The sequence below is a fragment of the Sceloporus occidentalis genome, unplaced genomic scaffold (assembly GCF_023333645.1).
Source record: "Sceloporus occidentalis isolate IW3139 unplaced genomic scaffold, rSceOcc1.0.p SCAF_5, whole genome shotgun sequence".
Taxonomy (NCBI): domain Eukaryota; kingdom Metazoa; phylum Chordata; class Lepidosauria; order Squamata; family Phrynosomatidae; genus Sceloporus; species Sceloporus occidentalis.
In genome coordinates, this window is record NW_028316985.1 from 112695334 (window position 1) to 112708429 (window position 13096).

The 13096-nt window shown below is 43.7% G+C and overlaps 1 protein-coding gene across 1 annotated transcript in view; it reads left to right on the forward strand.

The window, feature by feature from the left end:
- The first annotated feature begins 737 nt into the window (after positions 1-737).
- The window catches only part of PGCKA1 (PDCD10 and GCKIII kinases associated 1), a 55797-nt gene continuing 43438 nt past the window's right edge, over positions 738-13096 (forward strand). The window contains exon 1 of the mRNA XM_089526939.1: positions 738-758. The gene's annotated coding sequence lies outside the window, so the exon portion shown is untranslated. The remainder of the gene's footprint in view (positions 759-13096) is intronic.

A 13096-nucleotide genomic window follows, 5' to 3' on the forward strand; every position in this document is an offset into this window, starting at 1 on the left:
AAAAGAAAAGAAAAGGGAAGGAAGGAAGGAAGGATGGGAGGGAGGCAGGGAGGAGGAAGGAAAGAAAGAAAGAAGGAAGGAAGGGGTGGAGGGAGAGAGGGGGAAGGAAGGAAGGAAGGAGAAAGGGGTGGAGGGAGAGAGGGGGAAGGAAGGAAGGAAGGAAGGAGAAAGGGGTGGAGGGAGAGAGGAAGGAAGGAAGGAAGGAAGGAAAGAGGCAGGGAAGAAGGAAGGAAGGGAAGAAGATGGAAGGAGAGAAAGGCATGGAGGGAGAGAGGAAGGAAGTAAGGAGGCAGGGAAGAAGGAAGGGGAAGGTTTCTATCCTGTGACCTTCTGCCCCCCCCCCCAAGTGCCAAGGATGCCACCCGACCCCCATCCTGCCATTCTGCCCTTCTTGCCTTGCCTTGCCAGCCCTGTCGCTGGTGTGTCCAGAGCCATCCAGGAGAGGCTGTGGTTCCCTTTCCCTCCCAGGAGGAGGCTGGGCAGGGCTTGGGTGGCCTCCCTTCCCCCTGGAGCTTGTTGCAGGTAAAGGGTTACTACTCCTGGGAAGGCTCCCGTGCAAACTTTTGTTCCTCCTCCGTCACATGACGTCCGGCGAGTGCCACCAAGAACAAGGACCAGCAGCAGCAGGAGGAATAGTGTCGCTGGTGGCCAGGTCAGGGAGAGTCGCCTGGCAGGATCTGGCTGACTGTCCCCATTCAGAGGCAAGAAGAGCCTGGGACCAGAGATGAGGGACCCTGAGCCTGGGAGCTGGGCTGCAGGTAGGGCCCCCCTTGGGACACTTTGCAGGGACTTTCCCTGGCAGAGGAGGGACGTCTAGTCCTTGAATGGGACCTTGGTTTTCACCATCCCTGGATAGATCAGTCTGGGACTGCATCCACACTGGGGAAAGGATCCGTTTGGAGACCACTTTCCCTGCCCTGGCTCCATGCCATGGGATTTCTGGGATTGGCAGTTCGTTGTGGCACCAACAAACTGCCAATCCCAGAAATCCCATGGCATGGAGCCAGGGCAGGGAAAGTGGTCTCCAAACGGATCCTTTCCCCAATGTAGATGCAATCCTGCTTGCAGAGACGAATCTCTTAACCCCTGTGCAAGGATATGCACCTCTTGGTTGCTAGGACTTCAGAAAAGAAAGCTATTTCCAGAGTTTGGCAAAGGGAGTGGGGGGTGAACTATAGATCCCAGCATCCCTTCCACCCTCAGGTGCCACATCCAAAGCTCTGCACCTTTGGGAAGAGGTCTCTTAGGAGAGGAAGCTGCTTCACAGGATGCCTCTGCTGCCATGATCACTTTTCATCATCTGTGAGTGTGTGTGTGTGTGTGAATATATATATGAAGATGACATGCAAACTAGTTGCAATCTTTCAATGTGGTACCAATGTCAATGTCAAGTCTCCAGTGTAACATGGGAAAGGTTCTCAGGCCAGGAGGGAAAGGAGAGACCTTGAGGCCTGGGAGGAATGAGGGGATTTAAAGGTCAGAGAGTATATAAAGCCATGGGTGGGTGGGTGTGTTTGCAAACATATGTTGTGTGCCTTCAAGGCATTTCTGATTCATAGAGACCCTAAGGCGAAGCTACGGCTGGGTTTTCTTGGTAAGGTTGGTTCAGAGGAGGTTTGCCATGGCCTTTCCCCGAGGCTGAGAAAGTGTAACATGCCCAAGGTCACCCGATGGGTTTCCATGGCCGAGGGAGGATTCGAACCCTGGTCTCCTGAGTCCACTCAAACCACTACACCACATTTGTGTCTGAGAAGAATGTGTGAGTTGCACCTCCAAAGCTGTGGAGTATTCTCTTTGTTCAGAATGGACAAGGGCGAAGTTGCTCTTTTGACCTTTATGGACTTAGAATCATAGAGTTGGAAGTGACTGCAAGGTCTATCCAGTCCAACCCCATTCTGCCAAGGCACCCCCGACAGATGGCCATCCAGCCTCTGTTTAAAGACCTCCAAGGAAGGAGACTCCACTACACTCCGAGGAAGGAGTGTGTTCCACTATTGAACAGCCCTTACTCTCAGGAAGCTCCTCCTAATGTTGAGGTGGAATCTCTTTTCCTGTGTCTTGCATCCATTGTTCCAGGTCCTGTTCTCTGGAGCAGCAGAAAACAAGCTTGCTCCCTCCTCAATATGACACCCCTTCAAGTATTTAAACAGGGCTATCATATCATCCCTTAACCTTCTCTTCTCCAGGCTAAACATCCCCAGTTCCCTAAGTCGTTCCTCATAGGACATGGTTTCCAGGCTCTTCACCATTTTAGTCACCCTCCTTTGGACACATGGCTCCAGTTTTTCACACGAGGGAAAATTGGAAGGTTAAAGTGGTCCCAATGCAGGGTCATCCAGGGCTTAGGTGTCGTGGGGAGGAAGCATAACACTACGGAAAAGTGAGACACCTTCCCATAGTTACCAGTCGTTTAATCATTCAGCGTTTCTCTGTTTCCTGGTCTCATCATGCCCAAACGCTAAGGGTTTCCCTTCCATGACCTGCTTGCCAAAGTCTAAGCTTGCTCACCTTTTGGAAGTACAGTACTCTTAAGATCTACTTGGGTCTCAGCATTTGAGGAATTCTTTGTTCTTCTCTGTCATTGCCTTTATTTCCTTTTGGGAGGGATCAAAACCAACATAGTGAGACCTTAAAGAGGAGGTTGGGATCAGGTTAAAATGACCATTCCCTTGGAAGTTTAGTGGGTTACTTTGACCTTGGGCCAGTCTCTCTCTCTCTCTTTGCCTAGGGCTGTTGTGGGGACAGAAGAGCCTTCCAAACAATGTACTCTCCTTTGAACCTCTTGGGGGAAAATTTGGATCAAAATATAGCAAACTAATAGGACTGGCTGGAGGCTACCATGTCAGTGGCGTGGTGAATCTGCTCTGGGTTTTGGTCCAAATTTTAGAGAGGCTATCTACCTTTTTAAAGAAGGCTCATGTGAAATTCTGGTGAGAAGAAGGAAGAGAGGAAGGCCACATGCCAGATGGATGGACTCTATTAAGGAGGTCACAGGTATGGGTTTACAGGACCTAAGTAGGGCAGTGGCGGATGGGAGGTCTTGGAGATGTCTCATCCATAGAGTCGCCATGGGTCGAGTTAACAAAAACTCTGACCAGACTCACCATCCCAATGGTACAGAAGCCAGCATTGTGTTGCTGTTCGCCTTCAAGTCGTTCCTGATTTATGATGACTCTAACGCATGGAGTTTCCTTGGCAAGATTGGATCAGACCATGTTTGCCTTTGCCTGCCTCTGAGGCTCAGAGAGTGTGACTTGTCCAGTTTCATCCAGCGGGTTTTCATGGATGAGCAGGGATTCAAATCCATAGGAGTTTATCACACAGGACAGATCCCATGTAGAAACTGGATTTAAAAATCCAGAAACAACCTGCAAAAGTGGATTGATTTTCAGACACGTTGGGGTTAATAAGCAATAACGCGACATTAAACTGAATGGAAAGTCGACAAAACCTGCTCTTTTTTTACTTTCAGGATTTTCTGAATGTAAAAAGGAGAGGGTTTTGTCAACTTTCCATTCAGGTTAATGTTGTGTTAATGCTCATTAACCCTTATGTTGTATGAAAATCAACCCAATTTTGTGGGTTTCATCCACTTTCTGTTTGGTCTAACCCCCAACATCTCCTGAAAATCTACCCGCTTTTGCAGGGTTTTGCAGTTTAAATTCAGTGTCTGCACAGGATCTGTCCCATGTGATAAACTCCATTGTTGAACACTTGAACTACTATACTACACTGGCTCTTCCACTCACCAACGTTTGCTTGTTTTAAAAGATGTTTATAATGGCATAAACTAGACTTCATCTGACACTAATCCATGAAAGACGGAGCTGTAATAAAGGTGTCACAGGTCTCTGTTGTTTGAAGCAACTGACTGAAGAAAGTTACCCCTCTAGATACTGCTGCTTTTAGATAGAATAGCCTATAAATCTATTATCAGAATTGTTTTAGAACATAATGGCATATTTACTGAGTTGATGTGCTCTGCATCCTGTCATGTTGCTGGTTGTTGCAGTTATTAATGAAGTTGTATTTATTGATTTCTATAATTGATTTCCAGCAGAGATTTGGAGGAACGTAGATACACGTTGGGTAAAGCGCTATAGATGAAACTATTACTTTTCTCTTTTTAGGATATAAAGGGTTTTAGGAGTTCTCTAAACAAATCAATGGGAATGTAATATTTGTTTAGTTGCAGTTCTGCAGATCTAGACTTCATATCCCAGTCTGAAGAACTTTATAAAGGTCTTCCTGTTTCAACATTATGAAAAATATGGGCATACTGGCTCCACACATAACAGTTAAATATAGGATGTATAAGTGTCTCTGTTGTTGTTGTTCTTATTTGCCATCAAGTTGACTTTGACTCATGGCAATCCTTTCAATGAGAGACCTCCAAGTCACCCTGTCATCACCATCCTTACTCTGGTCTTGCAGACTCAGAGCTGTGGCTTTGTTGAATCCATCCAAATGTGGTGCAGTCTTCCTCTTTTCCTACTGCCTTCCACTTTACCAAGCATTACTGTCATTCTTTCTCGTAATATGTACTTTTTCTTACTGCCTTCCACTTTAACAAGCATTATTGTCTTTTCTAATGAGTCATGCTTTCTCATGATATGTCCAAAGTACGAGAGTCTCCCTTTATTTAGCTTGGCTCCTAGGAAGATTTCAGGCTTGATTTGCTCTTGGACCCCTTTTTTGTCTTTCTGCCAGTCCGCAGTATCAGTAGAATTCTCCTCCAGTACCATATTTCCAATGAGCTGATCCTCTTCCTGTCAGCTTTCTTCACTGTCCTGCTTTCTACACTTGATCTTAGCCAAAAGGCCGAGAAGCCTTTCACAACCATGCAGAGAAATTGGAAATATGTTGACATGGATAATCCTGGCTTTATTATTCAATTGATATATCTTTACACTTCGGCACAAGCATATTCCACGGTTTCAATCCATTTTCTACAGAGCTGTAGACATTAAATCCTGGGAGAGGAATTAGATGCATCTTTGCATGCATGTATTTAATGTAGAAATATATTTGCATGCAAATACATGCACACACCAACAGACTTCCAAGGCACTCATCCCCTGCTACCTTCATAACCAATAGCAAAACAGGTTTGAAATGAACACAAGCAGATTCATGACAAGATTAGACCTACTATTAAACATGGTTGAGTTAAACACCACAACTGGAGACAAACACAACCTGTTAAGGCCAGTTTCAATAACACACCCTGTTTCAAGATCCAGTGCAGGAGTAGAATAAATGAGCACAATATAGAGGAAGCAGGGGAGAAACCTCCTCCAAGTAGAGCAAGTGGAGGAGGCCCTTAGGCCCAGAGATCCTTGATCTGAGGATATAGGAATGTTAGAAGCACATGAGGAACGTCCCTGGATATGTTGTCAACATCTATACTGTGTCCAAAGGTTTATTTTCAAATACAGAATGGATTTCTTTGTAAGGTGGTTTATATCCAGAACAATCCAGTGATCAGGAGCGGGTGGCATTTGATGCAAAGCATGGAAGTAATGAATTCCAAGTTATGTGTAATAAGTGACTTTCTGTAATGCGCCCATGATAAAGTTGTTTCAAAAACAGCATAACACGTGGAAACCATGTGATTTGGTGAAGAAAGACACATTTTCTAATTCCTTTAAAAAGCTATTTTTAAATGACTTCTTAAAGACCTTTTCTAGATGCATTTTGAGTGAATGTTTCACGTTTTATGCCATTGTCTTATCACTCGTAAGGCTGTCTTTTCGGAAGAATAACAGGTGTTTTTAAACAAGTTATTTTTAAAATTGTAAAGAATGGAAAATTACCTGAGGGATTCAAAGTACATGCTTAATTATATTTAAAAGTAATTTTCCAAGCTTTGGCATGATTGTCAGATACTTTCTATATAAAAGAAGTTATTTATTCGAGGCAAGGCATTTACTATTTATCACTTGTCAGTCTCATGAGGCAATGCATTTTGAGTTATGCACAAACCCCATATGCCTATACACAACCCCATTGCTGTTGCTTTGTTCTTCCCTTTGCAAAAGATGTGACTGGACCTTCTTGACTTGTTTCCCTCTTCTTGCAAAGGAAGGAGCAAAGCAGAAGTGTGGTTTGTTAATCCACATTTGATTATTCTAATACCACCATAATATATATGTGTGAAATTCTGAGCCCAAACCTCTCAGAGACATTCAGGAAAGGCTTATAGGTTTAGTGCTGAAGACTTGGAACTGCGGTATTTACCTCCTTGGCTAAATATTTGCTATTCCTTTTCCCCCTGCAGTGTTCCAGGAGTATTATGTAACTAAAGTTCATCCCATCTGCCTTTTCAGAAAGTCAGTATGGGATGACCAGAATCCATCCACTTTATATACAGGCATAATTTAAATAAGAATGGAGACTATAATTTCAAAAGGGCCTGCCAGTTTCAACAGTTGGTGGCTACTCTTCCCTATTCCTCGCCCTTCTGTCCATTGGCTAATGGTTATACATTAACCAAACAGCAACATGAATAGTGTGTGCTTCCTTAAATAGGTATACAAAAATATTATTGCCACCACATAGTATTATATAAGGACACCACCCAGCTAAGCATTTAACTGGTTCCACAACAAACTACCATTCCCAGAATTACATAGCACTGAGCCAGTGCAGTTAAAGTGGGGTCAAACTGGATTATTTCTACAGTGCGGAAGCAATCTGTGTTACACCCCATTTGGATTATTAGATGCACTCCCCATATTTGAAGAGTGGGCAGAAACTTTAACTGATCCAAAATGCTATAGCTAGACCTTTGATAGGGGCTGGTTAAAAAAACCACATAACTCTCCTCTTACATCAGCTTCACTGGATATTGATCTTTTTCCAGAGCCCATCTAAATTTGGTTTTGACCTATAACTATTCAAAGTTGCCTGTTTCCAAAGCTGGTTGTGACCTATGAACACCAATACAACTTAAATCTAGGCTATCTAAGGCCCGGTACAGACCGCCACTTTGTGATGGCCTGGGGCTGAAATTAGGGCTCAGGATAACGGAGCATACACACACTCTATGCGCTCCCGGCACCATTGTTGGCACACGCATGTTCAGACAGCGCACCGCCAATGGCGTGCCTTGTGTACGTCTAAATGGGGCAGTGCACAAGAGACGTAACCATGCCACTCCAGGGCACTAATGGCACCTTGGCAGCGGTGCAGAAAAGAGCTGCTTTTCACAGCTCCTTTTTGGAGCAGGTCATTGTTGTGCCCGTGCAGTTGTTGCGGCAATGATCCAGGGCAGAAAGGAATGGTGTCTCGCCATCCCTTCCTGCCCATCTGTACCAGGCCTAAAATACTATGTTTTGCCCAGGTGTTACCAAAAGAATAGGTGGGGGGGGGGGCTGGAAGTCCCCACCAACTGTCAGCAATACCTCAAATGATGGGGAAAGTGGCTCTTGCAAGTTTCTTGGTAACCACTGGATAATTTGTACCAGTGTGCACCAGTACTGAAGAGGACTGCAGGTCTTAGATGAATTAAGAAGGTTTTATTTAGAAAAACGCAGATTAAAATTGCATTCAGACAGACATAACATACAGAGCTAACTGACATGGAAATATGGAAAGGAAAGGGGATAGTGGAGTTTTTAGGGGTTTGCAGTGGGGTTATAATGTGTAATAAGAAGACAGTGGAAAGCTGGAATGGCTCAGATTGGGAAGTCTAAGGATGACAGAGAGCATACACAGAGTGTGGGAGGGTATGCCGGTTGTGTGCCATCTGTATGTGCAGAGGTTAAGTTTTGAAACCACATTTATACCTTAAATGTGCAATCTGGCCAGGTAACAAATCACTTGTCCCAGGAATTGACAGTGAGGTTCTGGACTGCTTGTTGGATTTAATTTTAGTGTAACAAAACCAGTGATTTGATTGAGATATCCCTGATATAGATTGACAGGAAGGTTTGGTTGGGGACACAAAGGGAGTAGGCAGGGAGACTGGCTTACTGCTTTGGGTGCAAAGAGATCCTTTGCCTCAAGTTTGAAGAGGAAACACACATTACTTGGGGCCCAGAAGGAGCGCTTTAGAATTGATTATTTTGTTTACCTGGATGCTCCCATGCCTTGAGGAAACATTCTTTTTCCCTGCCGAACCTGACCTAGTGTTCTTGAAAGGTCATCCATCTCTCGTAAACATGCTATCTCTAGATATGAGATATAAAAATATGAGGACCCCAAAATACATGTGGGGTGTGCAGGGGTGCTTAGCATAGGCTTTGAATGCTACAAGAGAAGGATCTCTCTTGGTCATATTGCTGAGAGTATAGTCAAAATGAAAGATATGGCCATCTCAGTCGCTGCCCTAGATTATGGAACTCTTTTCCATGGGAAACTAGGCTAGCCCTCTCCCTCTTTTCCTCACCAATGTGCAGGACTGTTTCCATTCAGGACTGATATGGACAAATGCTTTAAATGGATGAGCTGGGTTCTCGAAATTGAGGAATGCCAAATTGTTTTAATTTTGTGTTTTAATGCCATGACCAGTTTAATTTATATTTTAGTATGTATAACTTATTTTGGTTGGGTGAGTCTTGGAGTTGTAGCCCCAAAAAAGTATCTGAGGCCCCATACAGACGGGCCAAAATAAAACTGCTTCGGGTCACTTTGGAGGTATGCTGTTTAAATGATGCATGCATCCTAAGAGTCTGGAAGTTGTGCCAAAGCTGCGCTCCAGTCCTGTGTAGTATTTCCTATTCTGCTTCCATGCTGAAAAGACCTTGCACTGATTAAAGTCTATTTATCATGCAGCAGTTAAAGGCACAGAGCTTGGGAAGTGTGTGGAATGGAAAGGTTGACTGATGGGTCAACTGGTACTAATAATTATTTCACAGCAGAGAGAGCCAGGAATCACAATGAAGCAGTATGTCTACACAAGAATGACTTCTGTTATAAACAGTTTGATTGACTTATATATTAAGAGCTTGGAAAGGTTAGGGATATTGTGATTAAAAGGTAAAGATAGTCCCTTGAAATGAATATCTAGTTGTAACCAACTGTAGGCGGCAGTGCTCATCTCCAATATTAAGCCGAAGAGTTAGTGTTGTCCAAGAACAACTCCAGTGGTCATGGGGCCAGCATGACGGCACCAAACGCTATTACCTTCCCACTGAAAAGTGGTACCTATGCATGCTTTCGAACTGCTAGAAAGCTGGGACTAGTGACAGGACTTCACCCCATCATGCAGCACTTGAGCCTTGCAACCTTCCGATCTTCTGAGCCTCAGAATTGGCATCTTAACCACTTTCAAACTGTTACTTTTCAAATTCTGGGATGCCCACCAAAGAGCAACATTTCTTTTGTTTAAAAAGACACTGATGTCTTTACTAGCCCAGTTGGTAACAAGAGTTCCAAGTTCTTTCTTTGACCTTTCATACAACCTCACTGTTGCTTATTTTTTTACTTTCCACAACACCATGGAAAGCTCATCTTGCAATGGATTTCTCCAATATTGGCATGTTGAACTAGTGAACCTTTGACTACAAATAACAAATTCACACCCCTGCAGGTGACATGCATGGTTGCAAACAATATGATCTTTAACAAAGAATGACTGCTTATTGTTTGGCTACAGAAAACAAAAGCTAAACAGATTAGTCACCAAGTACTTTTTCTGCTCCCAAGTGAATGATTAAGAATCAAGGTGCCACTTTGTTTTCTTTCTGGCAGCATTCTTTTGCCTTTAACAGTTACATGACAAGTGGAAACACTAGTTAGAATTATAGAATTTTAAAGCTGAAAGCAAATCATAGAGGTCCTCCAGTCCAATGGTTATCAGTCTTTAATCCTAGGAACTCTAGCCAACATAGCCAATGGACAGGAATTCTGGGAGATGAAGTCCTAACCTTCTGGAAAACCAGAGGTTAACAATTGCAGGTCTGTTGCCATCTCCCATTATAAGAATCTTTCAGCTACAACACCTGACATATGGTTGTACGATCCACATCTTGACAAATTACTTTCTGGATTACAACGCCCAAAATCCCCCAGCCAGTGTAATGACAAATCTTCTAGTGTCTGCTTATAATTATGGATTACAATTCCCCCAGTCCCACAAAATCTCCTAGTGTCTGCTTAAGTAACTCAAGAAAAGTCCAGTAACACCATATAGGATCTAGTCTAATTCACTGTTGAACAGTGTGCACTAGAAGTCATTTTGTCCTTACAGTTTCCTTACAGTTTCCGCCCAATAGTTTGAGTTCTTCCCCTGAAGCAACAGAAGTCTCCATCTGCTGTGTGACAACCATTCAGCTATAACTATGGTTGAACTATAGCACTGCTCTGACATTTGTCTGAATAGCATAGGTCTAAAACTGGGGACAGGGACATGAAGACACACAATCACACTCTTTAAGTACTGCAAGGGCTGCCACAAAGAAGAGGACACAGGCTTGTTCTCTGCTACCTCAGAGGATAGAACTAGGTCTAATGGTTTTAAGTTACAAGAAAGTGGATTTCAAATGAATATTAGAAGGATCTTCTTAACAGTGAGAGTAGTTTGGCAGTGGAACCAATTGCCTAGAGAAGTGGTGGGGTCTCTGGATGCCTTCAGAAAGAGGCTGGACAGCCACTTTCTGGGAGTTTTCTAGCTGGAGATCCTCTACTGAGCAGGGGGTTGTCCCACAGGATTCATTCCAGCTCTATGGTTCCATAATTCTATAAGCCATGCTCCCAGTGTTCCCTAGTAGTACTTGGACACAAATTAGATCAAAAGGCGGGGGTAGGGAAAGTGTGGCCTATGGGACACATACTATTCTTGAGACTCCTAAGGGCATCCCCTAAAGTCCCCCCCCCAACCCCCAGACCTCCCAAATGTTTGGGCCAAGTTGGGGGCCATTCTTCACCACAAAACTCACCAAAAACCTCCAAAACCACCCACAAATGCAGCAGTTTGTTTCACTTCAAACCACACTCCCCTACCCACAGAAATCCCAAAGGCCCAAAAGTCATCCAAGACAATGTAAAGTCAAAGGCTTTCATGGCCGGCATAAATAGTTTTTTGTGGGTTTTTCGGGCTATATGGCCACGTTCCCAAAAAGTTTCTTCCTGACATTTCGCCAGCATCTGTGGCTGGCATCTTCAGAGAAGATCATCCAAGACAGTAGCCAAATGAGTGCCAAAACACACCAGTATGACCACACACCTAGGCAGATGAAGGAGAAGGAAAATGGCCCCTCCACAGTTGTCCACCCCATGGTAACATGTTGAGCATGAAGATGTTAGGAGGTCTTTGTAACCACATTCAGCTGAACATAGCTACAAAGTTCCCATCAGCAGAAACCCTGAAAAGGTTGGGCAGGAATCCTGAAACAGTTGAGTTCCTGATTGTTGGTGCTTTAAAAACCACAATCATCCAACATGGTTACAGATCTTTCTTCAGTGTCTTCATGTTCAGCACATTATGGCCTAACGTACTTCTAGGTGCTGGTGAACATTGCCCTCCGGACTCATGTACCACCCTCATCCCCATCCCCACTTTTAACCCTACGTGTGTTCATGTGAATGCTTGAACACAGCTAAAGCCTTCTGTTAATGTTTTCCTCTACTGACTAAATGTACCCATCTCTTTTGAATGCTTGTTCACCATTCTATTCCCATACCAAGCAAAGCTGCACCTGTTTTGTGCCTTTTGTGCTTTGCTTTCTGTATAGTTACAGGAAGGCTGGCAGTATGACAGGGCTGATAGGTTATTTACCCAAGTGTATTTTTTACCAGGATGTGAAATTGTTTTTCACTATTGTGATAAAAACTACATTTTATAATCAGTTCTAACCTTTAACATTTTCTGTCCCAATATGATGAGATTCATGAATATGCTCTTTAATATTGTTATACCATTACATGCATCATTGCTGCAGCTTACAATTTAATTTTAGTTTCACATTCCAAAGTGCAATTTTATATAAAAACCCAGATTGTTGTCAGAATTGTGTATTCACCAGAGCATTTGCAGAAATGTTTCCAACTGTGTACACAGAGGCATTAGTAGAAATCGTTTATGTCCTAGCTTTAGATGTTATTCTAAGACACAATGTGGTTGAACTGGATGGAGGGGAGAATTGACAGCATCTCTTTAAAAATGGATATAACTACCTTTAGAATCAGGAACAGAACAAAAATTGTGATTAGCATTGTTCTGCCAGCATTATTGTAAATTTCTTCTCCATGTGCCAAGATGGCATTCTCTAGACACTCTCAGTATAACACCTATGTAATAGTTGCACTGATAAAACATATTTGGATTGAATTTTCTGTTCTAGGGCGCATTACAGACGCGCCTAAAGTCCGTACTAGGGTTAGGAAGGGACGTAGTAGGGTTGAGAAGGGGCCTCACTTCCTGACGCCCCTCAACCCTAGTATGGACCGAGTCCGTACAAAATGGCGGTGCCCATACACATGGAGGCTGTCATTTTGACGTGGCAGATGCATAGCATCCTGATGTCGGGCGGCGGAAGTGACGTCGCAAGTGCGTGACTAGCACCTCGCGGCGCCACCTCCAGGGTGCAGAAAGAAGCGCCATTTCGGCATTTTTTTTCTAGCTGCGTCCAGGAACCACGTGGTTTGGCCGCTGTGGTTCCTGGATGCACCAACCAGTGGCGGTGGCAGAGCGCCCTTCTTGGGCACTCTGTAACACGCCTATATTTCTTTTTCTAACACACCTCTCTAACAGAGAAATCAACAACTGTGGCATTTAGAGGGCCTATTCTGTTTGTGGTACCTTCTGAGCCTCCCATAATTCCAAAAATGCCACAAAACAAACAAAAGTGAGAAACTCACCTCTGGCTTTGTAAAGCAGCAGGTTTTAATTTGAAAGACTGCAAACTGGGTCTGAAAGGCCAGTACAGACAGGCAAAATGTGACGGTCTGTACCAGGCCAAAGTCTATTTAAAGAGATAGTTGTTGCAATTTTCTGATCCCCTTGTGAGGATGGTAGAAAAAGCATCTGGAGCAGTCAAGGGCTGCAAAAAATATTCTAGAGGCTTTGTGACCTGAGGGCTATATTTTGTCTGCTCCTACGCTAACATAAAGTGTAAAACAATGTAGTAAATAGTGTAAAAAGAGTTTAAAA